The sequence below is a fragment of the Heterodontus francisci genome, chromosome 21 (genome assembly GCF_036365525.1).
Source record: "Heterodontus francisci isolate sHetFra1 chromosome 21, sHetFra1.hap1, whole genome shotgun sequence".
Classification (NCBI taxonomy): Eukaryota; Metazoa; Chordata; class Chondrichthyes; order Heterodontiformes; family Heterodontidae; genus Heterodontus; species Heterodontus francisci.
Window position 1 is genome coordinate 50,285,904 of NC_090391.1, and position 18,866 is coordinate 50,304,769.

The following is an 18,866-nucleotide window of genomic DNA, read 5'->3' on the forward strand; positions in this document are numbered from 1 at the left end:
ACCCTCCAACATTTTTGCACTCTCTCAGTACTGACCCTCCAACATTTCGGCACTCCCACAAGACTGACCCTCCGACAGTGCAGCTCTCCCTTAGTAATGACCCTCTGACAATGCAGTGCTACTTCAGTATGACCCTCTGGCAGTGCAACACTCCCTCATTACTGACTCTTGACAGCGCAGTGCTCCCTCAGTAGTGCCCCTCTGATAGTGTTTCAATCCCTCAGCACTACCATTCCAATAGTGCAGGGCACCCTCAGTACAGACCCTCCAACAATGCAGTGCTCCTTTAGTACTGACCCTGCGGCAGTGCAAAGCTCCATCAGTGCTGAACCTCCAAGAACAAAGAACAAAGAACAGTTCAGCAGAGGAACAGGCCATTCGGCACCCAAGGCCTGCGCCGATCTTGATGCCTGCCTAAACTTGAAACCTTCTGCACTTTGGGGGTCCGTATCCCTCTATTCCCATCCTATTCTTTACACGTTCTTTACACGGAGGGTGGTGAGTGCCTGGAACTTGCTGCCAGGGGAGGTGGTGGAAGCAGATACGATAGCAAAGTTTAAGAGACATCTTGACAAATATATGAATAGGAAGGGAATAGAGGGATATGGGCCCCGGATGTGCAGAAGGTGTTAGTTTATGCAGGCATCAAGATCGGCGCAGGCTTGGAGGGACGAATGGCCTGTTCCTGTGCTGTACTGTTCTTTGTTATTTAATCTTTGTTCTTTATTCAGGTATTTGTCAAGATGCCTCTTAAACGTCTCTATGGTACCTTCTTCCACCACCTTCCCCGGCAACAAGTTCCAGGCACTCACCACTCTCTGTGTAAAGAACTTGCCTCGCACATCCCCTATAAACTTTGCCCCTCTCACCTTAAACCTATTTCCCCTAGTAACTGACTCTTGCACCTTGGGAAAAAGCTTCTAACTATCCACTCTGCCCTTGACGCTCATAACTTTGTAAACCACTATCGTGTCACCCCTCCACATTCGTCCTTCCAGTGAAAACAATCCCAGTTCATCCAACCTCTCCCCATAGCTAATGCCCTCCAGACCAGACAACATCCTGGTAAACCTCTTCTGTACCCTCTCCAAAGCCTCCTCGTCCTTCTGTTAGTGTGGGGACCAGAATTGCACACAATATTCGAAGTGTGGCCTAACTAAAGTTCTGTACAGCTGCAGCATGACTTGCCAATTTTTATACTCTATGCCCCGACCGATGAAGGCAAGCAAACCATATGTCTTCTTGACTACCTTATCCACCTGCGTTACCACTTTCAGTGACCTGTGGACCTGTACGTCCAGATCTCTCTGCCTGTCAATACTCCGAAGGTGGTACTTCCCACCTGCATTAGACCTTCCAAAATGCATTACCTCACATTTGTCCAGATTAAACTCCATCTGCCATTTCTCCGCCCAAGTCTCCAACTGATCTATATCCTGCTGTATCCTCTGACAATCCTCATCACTTTCCGCAACTCCACCAACCTTTGTTACGTCCGCAAACTTACTAATTAGACCAACTACATTTTCCTCCAAATCATTTATATATACTGCAAAAAGCAAAGGTCCCAGCAATGATCCCTATGGAACAGCACTAGTCACTTCCCTCCATTCAGGAAAGCACCCTTCCACTGTACCCTCTGTCTTCTATGACCGAGCTAGCATTCCTTCAATCCTGCCACCTGAAATTGCAGAGCTCCCTCAGGATTGACCATCCAAAAGTGCATCGTGACCCTCAGTACTGACAAACTGACAGTGCCGCACGACCCTCAGTACTGATCATCCGACAGTGCAGTGCTCCCTCAAATTACCCCTCCGACAGTGAAGGGCTCCCTCAGTACTGACCGTCCAACATTTCAGCACTCCCTCGGAAGTGACCATCTGACAGTGCAGCACTTTACAAGTACTGTGCCTTCAACAGTGCAGCTCTTCCTCAGCACTAACCCTCTCCTACAGTGCAGTGCTCCCTCCGTGCTACCCCTCTGACAGTGCATCAATCTCTCAGCATTACCCATCAGTGCAGGCAACCTCCGTACAGACCCTCCAACAGTGCAGTGGTCCCTCAGTACGGCCCCACCAAACTGCAGCGCTTCTCAATACTGACCCTCTGACTGTGCAGCGCTCCCTCAGTACTTAGCCTCCGACAGTGTAGTGCTGCTTCAGTACTGACACTCCAACATTTCAGGACTCCCTCAGTACTGCCCCTCTGCGAGTGCAGTGCTCCCTCAGTGCTGAGCCTCTGACGGTGTAGTCCTCTCTCATTACTGATCCTCTGACAGTTCAGCACTCCATGAGTATTAACGCTTGGAGAACGATGTTGTCCCTCAATAGTGACCCTCTGCCAGTGAGGTGCTCCCTCAATACTGCCTCTCCAACAGTGCCACATTCCCTCAGTACCGAACTTCAGAAATTGCGGCATTCCCTCAGTACGGACCAACCAAAAGTGCAGTGCTCCCTCAGTACTGACCCGACGACAATGCAGGATTCCTCAGTACTGACCTTCCGACAGTGCAGCGTTCCCTCAATACTGACCCTCCGAGAGTACAGAGCTCTCTCAGTACTGCTCCTCTGACAGTGAGGCGCTGCCAGAGTACTACTCCTCTGAGGGTGAAGTGTTTCCTCTGCATGTGCATGCTCCTTCAGTAGTGCCTCTCCAGCAGTGAAGCACTCCCTCATTACTGGCCTGCTGACAGTGCGGCATTCCCTCAGTAACCTTCCGATAGTGCAGAGCTCTCTCAGTACTGACCCTGTCACCGTGCAGTGCTCCATCAGGAATAACCCTCCGACAATGCGCTGCTCTTTCAATACTGACCCTCCGGCAGTGCAGAACTCTGTCAGCACTGATCCTCCGACAATGCAGCATTCCCACAGCTCTACCCATCCGACAGTGTAGCATAAAACTCAGGATTGGGTCTCCAATATTGCAATGCTCCTTCAGTACAGACCCTCCAAGATTTCAGCACTCCCTCAGAACTGAACATCTGCAGCGCTCAGCATATTCTAACCCTCCGAGGGTGTGGCGCTCCATCAGTATCAACCGAGCGACAGTGCAGCACTCCCGCAGTGCTGACCCTCCGACATTGCAACGCTCCCACAGTACTGACCCTCCGACATTGCAATGTTCCCTCAGTACTGATCCTCTGACAGTGCTGGGTTCACTCAGTTCTGACACTCCGCCAGTGCAGGGTTCCCTCAGTACTACCCCTGCGATAGAGTATCACTAGCTCAATAGTGCCCCTCCGACAGTGCAGTACTGTCTCACTACTGACCCTCCGACAGTGCAACGATCCCTCAGTACTGCTCGTCTGTCAGTGCAGCTCTCCCTCAGTACTAATCCTCTGACAGTGCAGTGTTCCCTCAGTAATGACCGTCCGACAATGTATCCCTCCCTCAGTACTGTCCCTCCGACAGTCCATACTCCCTCATTACTTCCCCTCGAACAGTGCACTACTCTCTCAGTGCTCACCTTCCTGCAGTGCAGTGCTCCTTCACGACCAGCGTTCCGCCAGTGCAGATCTCTATCCGTACTAAACCTACGACAGAAAAGTGCTCCTCCAATTCTGATCTTCCAAAGTTTCACTAGTCCGTCAGTATTGACCGTCGGACAGTGCAGCACTCCCTCAGTACAGCCTCTCTGAGAGTGCTGCGTTCCCTCAGTATTCAACCTCCCTCAGTGCTCCCTCAGTACTGACCATCTGACAATACAGGGCTCTGTCAGTACTACCCTCTGACACTTCAGTGCACCCACAGTGCGGGTCTTCAAGAAATGCAGCCCTCCCTCAGTACTGAACCTCCAAAGGTTCAGTGCACCTTCAATTCTGACCCTCCAAGATTTCACCAGTCCGACAGTGCTGACCCTCTGACAGTTCAGCGCTCCCTCAGTACTGAACCTCCGACAGTGCGGGTCTTCCAGAAATGCACCCTTCCCTCAGTACTGAACCTCAAAGTGCAGCGCTCCCACAGTACTGAACCTCCCGTAGTACATCGTTGTCTTAGCACTGACACTCCAACAGATCAGCAGTCAGTCAGTACTGCCCATCTGACTGTGCAGCGTTCCCTCAGTACTGACTGTCCAGCACTGCAACGCTTCCTTAGTATCAATGCACATACAGTGCAGTGCTCCCTCAGTACTGATCTTCTGACAGTGCAGCACTCCCTCATAATGACCCTCTGGCATTGCAGCATTCCCACAGTGCTACCCTTCTGATAGTACATTACACCCAAATTACTGATCCTCCGACAGTGCAGTACATGCTTACTACTGGCGTTATGACAGTGTGGCGCTCCTTCAGTACTGAGCATCTGAAAATGTAGCCCTCCCTCAGTACTGTCCCTCCGACAGTCCATACTCCCTCATTACTTCCCCTCGAACAGTGCAGTGCTCCCTCAGTACTGACCCTCCGATAATGCAGTGCTCCTTCACTACTGATCCTCCAACATTTCAGCAATCTCTCAGTATTGACCTTCTGACAGTGAAACGCACCTTCAGTATTGACCCTCTGACTGTGCAGCGCTCCCTCAGCACCGATCCTCTGAGAATGCAGTGATCCCTCAGTACCGATCCTTTGACAGTGCAGCGCTCCAGCAGTACAGAACCTCTGACCGTGCAGCATTCCGTCAGTATTGACCTCTGGTTGTTCAGAGATCTCAATCATCTCAAATCTCCCAATCATGCCCATCTAATAGTGTAGCGCTCCATCAGTACTTCTCCAGTCTTGCCCCTACAATATTTCAGCAGTCCCTCAGTACTGAACCGTGATAATCCAGTGCTCCCTCAGTACTGATGCTCCAAAAGTGCAGCCATCCGTCAGTACTGACCTTCCAACAGTGCAGTGCTTTCTCAGTACTGGGTAATGAGGCGATGACTTTTTTTGTGGGGGACGGCGATTTTGTGGCTGGAACCCCTGATCTGCTGAGTCAGTGGTGAGTGACACTCCAGCTCAGCTCTTACGCACCCTACAGTGTCGTCCGACCTGGATTCCTGATGAGTGGGAGCCGATAACAGTATCAGTTAACATGCCGAACAGGGAAGAACTACACCACTTCCATGTGAACAGCCGTCAAACTGAGCAACCAGAACTGTCGGCTCCTGTGACAAGCCCAGTCCCTCTCCCTCAGTCTGGGTGCAGTCTCCACGCCTGAGTCCCTCAGCCAGGTTTGTCCAGATGTTACGTCCCCGATCCAACTGCCACCTGTCATAGATAGAGAGATAGATAGAGAGAAATAGAGAAAGAGAGAGACCATAGCGACAGGGCGGGGGAACAGAAGTGAGATGGACTCAACATAGTGCCCTAAAAATGAATTGAATAAAAATAATCCATTTACATATGAAGATTTCCAGCATCTACAGTATTTTGCTTTAATTAGAGGAAGTTTATTTTTCTTCATGAGCAGATGTGAGTAGTTGAGAACTAAACCAGGGGCAGTGGAGGAGATACTGTGGCCACTTTTTCCACTCTCATCCTGCATAGGACTTTCTGGCTCTCCTCGTCCCTCTGCCGCTCTCCCACACCCCCTTTCCTCCATCCTCCCACCTCTGGTGGTATTTTGGGTTCCCCAGTGCTTCCTCGTGTATTTCTGTTGATAGAAATTTGCGCATATATGTTACATTTATGACTGGAAACACTGGGATCCGCCTCTGAACTGCTCTCAGTTGTTCTGTTTATTAATTAATTGAACAATTGATGTAACGGGATATTTCACCGCGCTCTTGAGCTGCTCTCTGAACTTGGACTGGGTCACTCCATAAATAAATGTGTTTGTGCAGCAATTAAAAATCTGCAGCATATCTCCAACATCTTCAAATATCTCTTCAGAATCATTGTAATCATTGGGATCTGTTCCTGTAATGTTATAATACAAGAAATTTATAACATTCATCAGCCACAGAAGTATGAAGCTGCCGGATATGGAGAACAGTAAAATCACAGACTTCCTTCTGCTCTCCATCTCTGGGTCACTGCGATTCTCTCCCTTGCTCTCACCCCTCAGTCCCTTACGGACTCGACTGGCCACTAAAATGTGTCTGACTGTCAGAGCGTTGAGCAACAGAATTAAAGTGAATGGGAGCAGTGGGGTTAAAACCGTATCGAGCCAGTCAAATCCCATCCATCCAGGATCAGTAAAATAGATTGGCTTTATTGAACAGAACCATGAGACATTGTCGATTATCTCTCCAGGTTCATATGTAAAGTAGAAGGGGATGTTTTTTGAACACAGCAGAATACAGGTTGTTGCTAGGACCACAGCCACTGTTTTCTTGGTGCAATATTTAGATTTCAGCTTTTGGCAACAAATGGCCACAAATCGATCAAAGGAGGAAGTGATGGTGAACCAGACAGAACAGTCTGTGGCTGCATGAAGCAGGACAATGACAACGCTACACACAGGGGTGATGCTCAGGAAAGATCCTGGGAAATAATAATAACTGATCCACCTCAGAATGACCTCAATTACAATGACCAGTAAATCCGCCGTTGCCATGGCTACCAGGCAGCGAGTGGTACAGGTGGAGAGTCCGCACTTTCCCCGGGACAGGATCACAATCGCCAGTAAATTAACTGTAAGAGAGAGAAAGGAAAAGAGACCAGAAATTGCAGATGAAACATTCTCCCTATCTGACCTAGACAGTAAGGAAAAGCACACAAAAAAAACAGCTGGGCTGTGGTCGGGTCACAGGTTACAATTTTAAAATCTGGAACCTTACCCCAACCCAATTCCAACCTGCCCACTTCTGGTTTTAACACTGTTGGGGGAGGCAGACGAACAGACAACCGCTTCCAGGAGCAGGGCTGGGAATTTAACTAGTTCAATAAGTCTGGAAGACTATGCGTTAACCTGTTTTCCAGGTTTTGAATGTGTCTGGTCATGTTTCTCAGGCCTCTGAAAAGAAGCAGTTGAAGGCATTTAAGGACACTTTCAGGGAGAGAGTAAGTGTCTTTACACTACTGCTTGTGGGCCCAAGAAAAGAGGAGTTCATCCCTTTGTCCCCACAAGCTGCCCATTCATCAGAGGATCAAACACCCCCACACAAAGACCCCCAGGACCTGGGATCAGATCCACTCCACGAATCAGACATCACCTCTCCCCCCATCCGGAACAGACACTCTCCTCCCGGTAGAAACACCTCCATCCTGGGATTGGACACCACCCCACCATCCAACTATGCAGGACACTTTCGCTGGAGTTGCGAGTCGGACCTGCCAGGCTCTAGCCCCCTCAGGATCCGGAATAAGACTTAATTGCTCCTTCAACCCGCTCTGGATGCCTCTCCGTCTATTTGGAAGCCCAGTCTGTCAATCAGGCTCACTTCAGGCTGAGGAACCTGTGAATGAAAAAAGACGCAGTCTGTGGACTTAAAACCTCACAGCAGGCTGGGAGAACCGTGGACCTCCGCCCCCTGCTGAAGTAACACCTATCACCCGCTCCCCAGCAGCCCCCTCCACCCGCCCCCAACACCGCCCCGACCCTGGCAATATCCAACCCTAAGGATTGGAACCCAAATAAAATGCTGAAACTGCCGAAAATATGCTAAAAATAGGGGAATGTTGAAAACACTCAGCAAGTCAGGCAGCAGCTGTGGAGAGAGAAACAGAGTTAACATTTCAGGTCGATAACCTTTCATAAAGCTGGAAGATATCAGAGAATAACAGTTTGAAAGTAATGGCAGAGCCAGTGAAAAGTGGGATATGGAGGGCATGGGTGGGAGGGGGCGAACAAAGGGGATGGTTTGTGATCGAGTGGAGGGCAGGAGTGATTCAATGACAAAAGGGATGATGCTGAAAGGCTAATGGGACAATTAAAGAAATAGAAGATGGGTCCAGAGGAGGTTTAAATGGTTCTAGCCGAATAACAGAGGGAGAGGGAAGCATGGGAAATCTGGAAAATAGGAGGAAGCTCCAGTGGCCCTAAAAAAAGTGATGGAGAATTATCCATAGATCCTAGGAGCGTAGACCAGCCTACCAGCTGTATACAAATAGGGAATATCCCATCACATCCCAAGCACCAGCCCACACCGACTCCTCCCCACCACATCCCCCCTCCCTCACTCCCAGTGATTCTGGTGTGCCCATCCTCCATTAACAGTACAGGCTGTCCCAGACAATGGGAACAGTGGTTGTAACCTGAAGTGTTTAATCTCAGTGTTGAGTCTGGCAGGCAGCAAAATATCAAACTGAAACATGCAAGTCTCTTCCTCATTGAGCTTCAGTGGAAGAGTGTAGCAGGTCGAACTGAGAGAGGTCAGAATGGTCGTGGAGTGTAGCAAAAAAGTGAGAAATGACCGGAAGCTCGTGGTCACTCTTGCACATCGAACTTAGTAATCACCCAATCTTCATTTACTCCTCCCTCAATGTACAGGAGACGCTATCGTGGGCAGCAAATTCAGTTTCTAAGCTGGAGGAAGTATAAACAAGATAGAACAAAAGCTGTGAACATCTGGTCCTCTGGAGCTGGCCCCTACTCCCGCGAATCCGTTCCAGTACAGCTATGACACTAGTCTCTCCCCGACAATGTGGAAATTGCCCAGTTCTGCCCTGTCCACAAACAAGCAGGCAAACCCCAAATAGTAACCACGCTGCCGGACGGGGGATACAGGATGAAATAATGGGGGCTTGTGAGAAAGATACGATGATAATCATGGGCGATTTTCATCTATATATTGATTGCACAAATCAGATTGCCAAATTTAGCCTGGATGATGCGTGAATTAAGTGTTTTCGGGACAGTTTCTTGGAGCAGCACATTCTAAAGCGTACCAGAGAGCAGTCTATACTAGATATGCTACTATGCAATGAGACGAAATTAGTTAATGCCCTCATAAGAAGGTGATCATAATATGATTGAATTTCACATTCCGTTTGACATAGAGAAGGGCAAATCTAAGAGCAGTGTTTTAAACTTAAATGAGGGCAGTTATGAGGGCATGAAGACAGACCTGGCTAAAGTAAACTGGCACATTATGTGAAGGGATAGGTCATTAGAGATGCAGTGGTAGACATTTACGGAGACATTTCAGCATATTCAGAAATGATACATTCCAGTGAGAAAGAAAGACTCTAAGGGAAGGACGCTCTATCCGTGGCACTACTAAGGAAGTTAAAGACATTCACAAATTAAAAGAAAAAGCATATAATTCCACACAGAAGAGTGGCAAGTCAGAAGATAGGGCAGAATAGAAAGAACAGCAAAAAATGACTTAAAGGTGAATGAGGAAGGAAAAATTAGAGAACGAGATAAAGCTAGCTGGAAATATAAAAGCAGTTAGTGAAAGTTTCTACAGGAATTTAGAAAGGGTAGGAGTAAATAAAGTGAGTGTTGTTTCTCTAGAGAGAGAGTCTACAAATTGATAATGAACAATAAGGAAATGGGAAAGGAATTGAACAGATATTTTCGCATCTTTCTTCGTTGTAAAGGATGCAAAGAAGATCACAGAAAGAATTGTGAATCAGGATGTGAAAGGGGGAGTGGGGTGGAACTTAAAACATTTACAATCACCAGGGATCAGCTGCTGAGATAATTGTTCTAACTAAAAGCTGATAAGTCCCCAGGTCCTGATGGACTTCATCCTCGGGTCTTAATAGAAGTGACTGCTGAGATAGTACATGCATTGGTTTCAATTTTCCAATATTCACTTGATTCTTGAAAGGTTCAATCAGATTGAAAACTAGGGAATGTGACTCCAGTGTTCAAGAAAGGAGGAAGACAGAAATCAGGAAACTACAGGCCAGTTTGCATCATATTTGTCAGAGGGAAAATGCTAGAATCTATTATTAAGGATTTCAAAGCGGGACACTTAGAAAACCTTCATATCATCAGGCAGAGTGAACATGGTTTTATGAAAGGGGGATCATGTTTGACTAATTTATTGGAGTTCTTTGATGAAGGAACAAACATTGTGGATATGTGGATGTGGTGCACTTAGATTTCCATAAGGCATTTGACAAGGAGCCACATCAGAGGTTATTAAACAAATTAAGAGCTCATGGCCTAGGGGGACATATTAGCATGGATAAAGGACTGGTTGGCGAACAGGAAGAAGAGAGTAGGGATAAATGGGTCTTTTTTCGGGTTGTCAAGCTGTAATTAGTGGAATTCCACAGGATTCACTGCTGAGGCCACAGCAATTTACAATATATATCAATGACTTGGATGAAGGGATCAAATGTACGGGTGCTACATTTGCTGATGATATACAGATAGGTAGGAAAGTAAGTTATGAATAGGGCATAAGGCGTATTCAAAGAGATATAGATAGGTTAATTGAGTCGCCAAAAACTTGGAAAATGGAGTACAATGTGCGAAAGTATGAACTTATCCACTCTGGCTGGAAATATAGTAAAGCAGCATATTATTTAAATGGAGAGAGTCCATTCCTTTATCGATGCTAATCTGTCCCCCTACACCCTGAGCTCTTAATTTGTTTAAACACCTGTGATGTGGCTCCTTGTCAAATGCTTTATGGAAGTCTAAGTGCATCACATCCATATATCCACGATGTTTGTTGCTTCAGATCTCTGACGTGCTGACAGATCTGGGTGCCTTGGTCGATAAATCACAAAAGGTTGTTATGCAGATACAGCAAGTGATTCGGAAGGCAAATGGAATGCTGTCGTTTATTGCAAGGAGAATGGAATATAAAAGTTGGGTTGTCTTTCTCGAGCAGTATAGGGTATTGGTGAGACCACATCTGGAGTACTGTGTCCAGTGCTGTTTTCCTATTTAAGAAAGGGCATACATGCGTTAGAAACAGCGCAAAGAAGGTTCACTCGACTGGTACCTGCGATGGGGGTGGGACGCAGGTTATCTTATGAAGAAAGGTTGGACAGGTTGGGTCTGTATCCATTGGAGTTTAGATGAATGAAGGTGATCTTATTGAAACATGTAAGATCTGAGAGGACCTGACAGGGTGAATGCTGAGAAGATGAAACCTTTATGGGCGAGACTAGAACCAGGGGACACTGTTCAAAAATAAGGGGTCGCCCATTTAAGACAGACAGGAAGAGGTTGTTTTTTTCTCTCAGAGGGTTGAAAGTCTTGAGACTTCTGTTCCCCAGAGAGTGGTGGAGGCAGGGTCATTAAATATTTTAAGACGGGGTAGATAAGTTATTCACTAACAAGAGAGTCAAAAGGTATCTGGGGTAGGCACAAAAGTGGAGTTCAGGCCAAACACAGATCAGCGTTGATCATATGAAATAGCAGAGCACGCACAACGGGGCCGAATGGCCCACTCCTGCTGTTATTTCATCTGCTTGTCAGTTCATATGTCCAAACTGGCCTATTACTGCCCCATCACTCTACTCTCAATAATCAGCAAAATCATGGAAGGTGTCATTGAAAATGCCATCAAGTGTCAATTACTTAGCAGTAACCTGCTCACTGATGTTCAGTTTGGGATATGCCAGAGCAACTCAGCTTCTAACCTCATGACAGCCTTGGTCCAGACATGGGGGAAAAAGCTGACATCAAGGCACCATTTGACCAAATGCGGCAACAAGGAACACAAACAACTGGTTGGAGTCATACGTAACACAACGGAAGATGGTTGTGGTGGTTGGAAACCAATAATCTAAGCCCTAGGACATTGCTGCAGGAGTTCCACAGAGTCGTGCCTTCGACCCGCTCAGCTTCAGCTGCTTCATCAATGATCTACCCTCCATCATAAGGTCAGAATTGGAGATGTTCGCCGATGATTACACAGCACCATTTGTGCCTCCTCAGATACTGAAGTAATCCTTGCCGCTAGACCTGGACAACATTCAGGCTTGGGCTGATAAGTGGCAAGTAACATTCGGGCGATACAAGTGCCGGGTGCGACAATTCCATTAGGGACTATTAACTTTTAAAAAAGGAAAGTCGGAATCCCAGTTGCTACTGAATGTATTACGCCGCAAGATTTTTAAACAAAATATATTACTGTACAAGTGTTAAACAAAGCAAAGCACGACTAACATAATACTACAATTCAGAAATATGTATTCTTGCAACTTAAAATCTTACAAAACATGACGTTGTATACTGTTAACTCTAAATCTCAACAGAACACCCTCGTTTGAGTGTTACTTCCACGTCAAGATTACATAATCTTGACAGTGTGTCTACTGCTCCTGGGACAAATCCAAAGTGTGCCAAAGCTCCGAAGAATGTCCTTCCATTTCTTAGTTTATCAGCTGTATGCCGAGGTTTGAGATTTCCTGTGAGGTCTTCCCCTAGCCTCAGGTAGAATTATCATCCAGTTCACCGTCAACACCTCATGAATCTGGATTTCCCAACTTCAGCGTGGGCCTGCCTCAAAACAGAAACACCCCTGGTTCCTGATGGCTTCTCTGCTCCTGAGTCTAACTGTTCTCAAAGCCAACAGCTTTCCAAAAGCCAACTTGCCTTTCCAAAATCCAACTGGCTGGTGATGTGTCAGCAAACACCCACCAATAAACACCTGACTTCAAAAAGCTTCTCCCGAGCAACATCTATGTCAACAGTAAGTGGTACATATGGGATCTCCCAGAAAGCAATTTAAGCTAACTATCTCCAATTTCAAATCTCTCTTTGATTCCTGATAACCACATGAACAATTTATATTGCAATAATGACATAGTAAACACTTCTAGAATAACTGATTCCAAGTGCCCAACTAAATGAGGCCACATGTGATACTATGGCTTTTACCACTCTAGCACTGTCTCTGTAAACATAGGAAAATAGAAAATAGGAGCAGGAGTAGGCCATTCGGCCATTCGAGCCTGCTCAGCCATTCAAAAACGATCATGGCTGATCGTCTAATTCAGTACCCTATTCCCACCTTCTCCCCATATCCCTTGATCCCTTTGGCATTAAGAAATGTATCTACCTCTTTCTTGAATATATTTAGTGACTTGGCCTCCACTGCCTTCTGCGGTAGAGAATTCCACAGGTTCACCACCCTCTGAGTGAAGGGATTTCTCCTCATCTCGGTTCTAAATGGCAAACCCAGTATCCTGAGACTGTGCCCCCCGGTTCTGGAGTCCCCAGCCATCAGGAACATCCTCCCTGTATTTTGAATAAAAGCAAAATACTGCAGATACTGGAAATCTGAAATAAAATCAAGAACTGCTGGAAATACTCAGCAGGTCTCGCAACATCTGTGGAGAGAGAAACAGAGTTAATGTTTCAGGTCAGTGATCCTTCATCAGAAATGCCTAATATTCGAGATGTAACAGGTTTTAAGCAAGTAAAGCGGCGGTGAGGCAACAGATAACAAAAGAGATGCTGTTGATCGGACAAGGTCGCTGAGAATAACTGCCCAGTAGGTCATGGAGCAAACGCAAATGGTATGTTAATGCTGTGGTGAAAGACAAAGTGTTAGATAGAGAGGGTGTTCATTGAGAGAAAAAAGAACAGCCCTGGCCCAAAGCACAAAAATGAAAAAAACAATTGGTAGGCACAGTAGAAACAAAATAAATAAACTAAAATAAAAGAAAAAAAAGAAAAAAATAACTAAAAATAAAATTAAAATGGGGGGCCCATGATGTTCTGATATTATTTAACTCAATTTTTAGTCTGGCAGGCTGCAGCGTGCCTAATCAGTAAATGAGGTGCTATTCCTTGACCTTGCGTTGATGTTCACTGGAACACTGCAGCAATTCCAGGACAGCAATGTGGGCATGAGAGCAGGGTGGTGTGTTGAAATGGCCAGCAACCGGATGCTCGGGGTCATGCTTTTTGACAGGGCGGAAGTGTTCCGCAAAGCAGTCGCCCAATCAATGTTTGGTCTCCCCAGTGTAGAGGAGATCACATTGTAAGCAGCGAATACAGTATACGACATTGAAAGAATTACAACTACATCGCTGCGTCACCTGAAAGGAATGTTTGGGGCCTTGGAAAGTGAGGAGAGAGAGGTAAATGGGCAAGAAGTACACTTCCTGCGGTTGCAGGGGAAGGCGCCGTGGGAAGGGGTTGAGGTGGTGGGGGTAATGGAGGAGTGGACCAATGTATCGTGGAGCGAATGATCCCTTTGGAATGCTGACAGGAGAGGGGAAGATGCGTTTGGTAGTGGCATCACGCTGGACGTGGTGGATATGGCAGAGGATGATCCTTTGGAAAGTGAGGAGAAGGGGAACGCTGGCGTGGTTCTGGGAGGGAGGTGAAGGGGTGAGGGTAGAGATGTGGGAAATGGGCCGGACACGGTTGAGATCCCTGTCAACCACAGTGGGGGGAATCCTTGGCTGAGGAAAAAGGAAGACATATCAGAAGCACTGTCATGTAAGGTTGCATCATCGGAGCAGATATGTCAGAGATTGAGAAACTGGGAGTCTGGAATGGACTCCTTACAGGAGGCAGGGTGCGAAGAAGTGTAGTCGAGGTCGCTGTGGAAGTCGGTGGGCTTACAACGAATATTAGGAAGCCTATCCCCTGAGACAGAGACAGAGAAGTCAAGGAAGGGAAGGGAAGTGTCGGAGATAAACCATGTAAAGGTGAAAGAAGGGTGGTCATTAGAAGCAATGTTGATAAATTTTTCCAATTCCAGGCGGGAGCAGGAAATGGGAACGATACTATCATCAATGTACCGGAAAAAGAGTAGGGGAAGGGGCCTGAGTAGGACTGGAACAAGGAACGTTCGACACCGCCCTCAAAAAAGAAAGGCATCTAGCCTATCTAGTTCTGTTAGAATTGTGTATGTTTCAATGAGATCCCCTCTCATTCTTCTAAACTCGAGTGACTATAGGCCTAGTCGACCCAATCTTTCCTGATACGTCAATCCTACCATCCCAGGAATCATCCTATTAAATCTTCCTTGCGCTCCCTCCATGGTAAGAACATCCTTTCTCAGATAAGGAGACCAAAACTGCACATAATACTCAGATGTGGTCTCACCAAGCTCCTGTATAACTGCAATAAGACATCCTTGCTCCTGTACTCAAATCCTCTTGTAACAATGGCTGACATACCATTCGCCTTCCTAACTACATGCTGCCCCTGAATTCTTGCTTTCAGCAACTGGTGTACAAGGACACCCAGGTCTCGTTGCACATCCCCCTTTCCCAATCTATCACCATTCAGATAATAATCTGCCTTTCTGTTTATACAACCAAAGTGGATAACCTCACATTTATCCACGTTATACTGCATCTGACATGCATTTGCCCACTCACCCAACTTGTCCAAATCACTTTGGAGCCTATTTGCATCCTTTTCACAGCTAACATTCCCTCCCAATGTGCAAACTTGGAAATGTTACATTTAGTTCCCTCACCCAAGTCATTAATATAGATTGTGAATAGTTGGGGCCCAAGCACTGATCCCTGTGGTACCTCACTACCCACTGCCTGCCGCGTGGAAAAAGACCCATTTATTTCGCTCTCTGTTCCCTGTCTGTCAACCAATATTCTCTATGCCAATATATTACCCACAATCACATGTGCTTTAATTTTACACACTAACATCTTATGTGGCACATTATCAAAAGCCTCCACAAAATCCAAATACACCACATCCACTGGTTCCCCCTTATCTATTCTACTAGTTACATCCTCAAAATACTTCAATAGATTACTTAAGCATGATTTCCCTTTCGTAAACCCATGCTGACTTTGCCCAATCCCGTTCATGCTTTCCAGGTGTTCTGCTATTACATCCTTTATAATCGAATCTAGTATTTCCCCCACTATTGATGCAAGGCTAACTGGTCTGTAATTCTCTGTTTTATCTCTCACTCCCTTTTTAAATAGCGGGGTTACATTTGACACACTCCAATCTGTAGTAACTGCTCCAGAGTCTATAGAATTTTGAAAGATGACCACCAATGCATCCATTATTTGCAGGGCCACTTCCGTTAGTACTCTCGGAAGTAGATCATCAGGCCCCAGGGATTTGTCAGGCTTTAACCCCATTAATTTCCCTAGCACTATTTTTTTAATTAATCCTGATTTCCTTGAGTTCATCCCTCTCATTAGACCCTTGGTTTGCTAACATTTCGAGGAGGTTATTTGCGTTGCACTTTGTGGGTGGCACAGTGGTGCAGTGGTTAGCATCGCAGCCTCACAGCTCCAGCAACCCCGGTTCAATTCTGGGTACTGTCTGTGCGGTGTGTGTAAGTTCTCCCTGTTGAACCACGTGGGGTTTCACCGGGTGCTCCGGTCTCCTCCTACAAACGAAGATTTGCAGGGTTATTGGTTCGGCCATTATAAATTGGCCTTAGTTTCGGTTGGTGGTTGAAGATGTGATAAGAATATGGGAGTAGTTTCGAATTAGTATAAGTGGGTGGTTGATGGTCAGCACAGACTCGGTTGGCCGAAGGGTCTGTTTCAGTGCTATATCTCTCTAAAAGATTGTGTTTAATTGTTCTTCCATATCTTTGTTCCCCATTATACCATCCCCGAATCTGACTGTAAGGGATCGACGTTGTCATCATTATTCATTTTCTCTTCACCTATTTATAGATGCTTTTACAGTGAGTTTTTATGTTCCCCACAAGTTTACCCTCATACATTTCCCCCCGCTTAATCATCCTCTTTGTACTTATTTGTTGAATTCGAATCTGCTCCAAATCCTCACACTTGCTGCCTTTTCTGGAAATTTAAATGCCTCCTCTTTGGATCTAATACTATCCCTAATTTATTTTGTTACCCACAGTTGAGCCACCTTTCTGGTTGAATTTTTTGCGTCAGACAGTAATGAATAATTGTTGTAATTCATGCACACGTTCTTTACATATTATCATTTGCCTATCCATCGTCAACCCTTTTAGTAAAGTTCCTCAATCAACCATCGTCAACTAGAGACTCATACCTTCGTATTTTCCTTTATTTAGATTCAGGACCCTAGTTTTGGATTGAACTATTTGACTCTCCATATTAATGAAGTATTCTATCATGTTATGGCCGCTCCTCCCAAAGGGACCCTGCACAACAAGATTGTTAATTAATCCTTTCTCATTGCACAATACCCAGTCTAGGATAGCCTGTTCTCCAGTCGGTTCCTCAACGTATTGATCTAAAAAACCATCATGTACACACTCAAGGAAATCCTTCTCCACAGTATTATTGCAAATTTAGTTTGACTAATCTATATGTAGAAGTAAGTTACTCATGATTACAGTTGTTCCATCATTGAATGCGTCTCTAATTTCCCGTTTAATTCCATTCCTTACATCTCCACTACTGTTTGGATGCCAATAGACAACTCCCACATACGTTTCCTGCCCCTTGGTGTTTCTTAGCTCCACCCATACAGATTGTTTATATCTATTTACAATGTTAATTCATTGACCTTATTGCAAATACTCCGTGCATTAAGCCACAATGCTTTAAGCTTGTCTTTTTTAAGTTTGTTAGTCACCTTAGCTTTATTGTGCACTCTGGCCCCATTTATTTCTCACCCTTATTTTCTCTGCCTTCCACTTTTGCTTCGTGCCTTTCTTTCTTTTCCATCCTTGTTTCCATCTCCTCTGTCTCCCCGCTCAAATTCCTATTCCCCTGCTTTCTAGCATAAATCCTCCCTGACATCACTAGCATACACCCCCCTCCCCTGCGAGAAAATTGGTCCCGGTCCTGCCCAGATGCAACACATCCAGCTTGTGATGGTCCCCACTTCCGCAGAACCGGTTCCAATTTGCTAGGAATCTGAATTTCTCCTCCTGCACCATTAACCCAGCCACGTATTCATCTTATATATCCTGCTATTCCTGCTCTCTCTGGCATGTGGCACTGGTAGTAATCCTGAGATTACTACCTTTGAGGTTCTACCTTTTAATTTACGTCCCAACTCCCTCTATTCAACTTGCAGGACCTAATCCCCACTTTTCTTTTACCTATGTCATTGTTACCGATATGTATCATGACAACTGGCTGCTCGTCCTCCCCCCTCAGAATGCCCTGCAGCCGCTCAGAGACATCCTTGAGCCTAGCACCAGGGAGGAAACATACCATCCTGCAGTTTCTTTTGCGGCTGCAGAAACGCCTGACTGATCCCCTTAGAATTGAATCCACTATCACTATAGCCCTGTCAATTCATCCTTCCCTCCTGTTCAGCAGAGCGCCCCATGGTGCCATGAACTTGGTTCTTACTGCTTTCCCCTGAGCCATCTCTCCCAACAATGTCCAAAGTGGTATATCTGTTAGAGAGGAGGATGGCCACAGGTGACTCCTGCATGACCTGCCTTCCTCTGCTCTGCCTGGTGGTCATCCGTTCCCTTTCTGCCTTTGCATGCGGTGAGAGCACCTCGCTAAACGTGTTATCCACGACAAATAAAGTATCGTGGATCATCCACAGTGAATCCACCCACAGCTCCAGCTCCATAATGTGGGTATCCAGGAGGTGTGGACGGATACACGTCCTGCACACGTGGTCGCCAGGTATACCAGAAGCGTTCCTGATTTCCCACATAGCACAGGAGGAGCTCTCCTGTCATGTCTTACTTTTAAGATTTCCTAGTTACTCCCTTTAATTAAAAATTAGACAAAGGGTGGAGGTTCTGTGGGTATCCGCGTGACATAATTTCGAGTTGGAGACAGTTCATGTGACTGTGAAGGCAAGTTTTTTTAGTTACCTGTTCAAACACAAGAAGGGAGACAGAAAGAAATGAATGTGAGCAAGGTGCACGAGAGAAAGGGAAATACCGCTGGAGAGAAGAGCAGGACTTCTTCAAGGTAGACATTCCTGGAAGAGAAGCCGCAGGGAATTCAACACCAATACAAAAGTGGATGCTGAAAATCTGAAACAAAAACAGAAAATGCTGGAAATAATCAGCAGGTCAGGTGGTATCTGTGGAGAGAAAAAAACAGAATTAACATTTCAGGTTGTGATGAAACATTGGCAGAAGGTGTTTTTCTCCCCACAGATGCTAACTGATTGGCGGAGTGTTTAAAGCATTTTCTGCCTTTCTTCGAGGAGGAG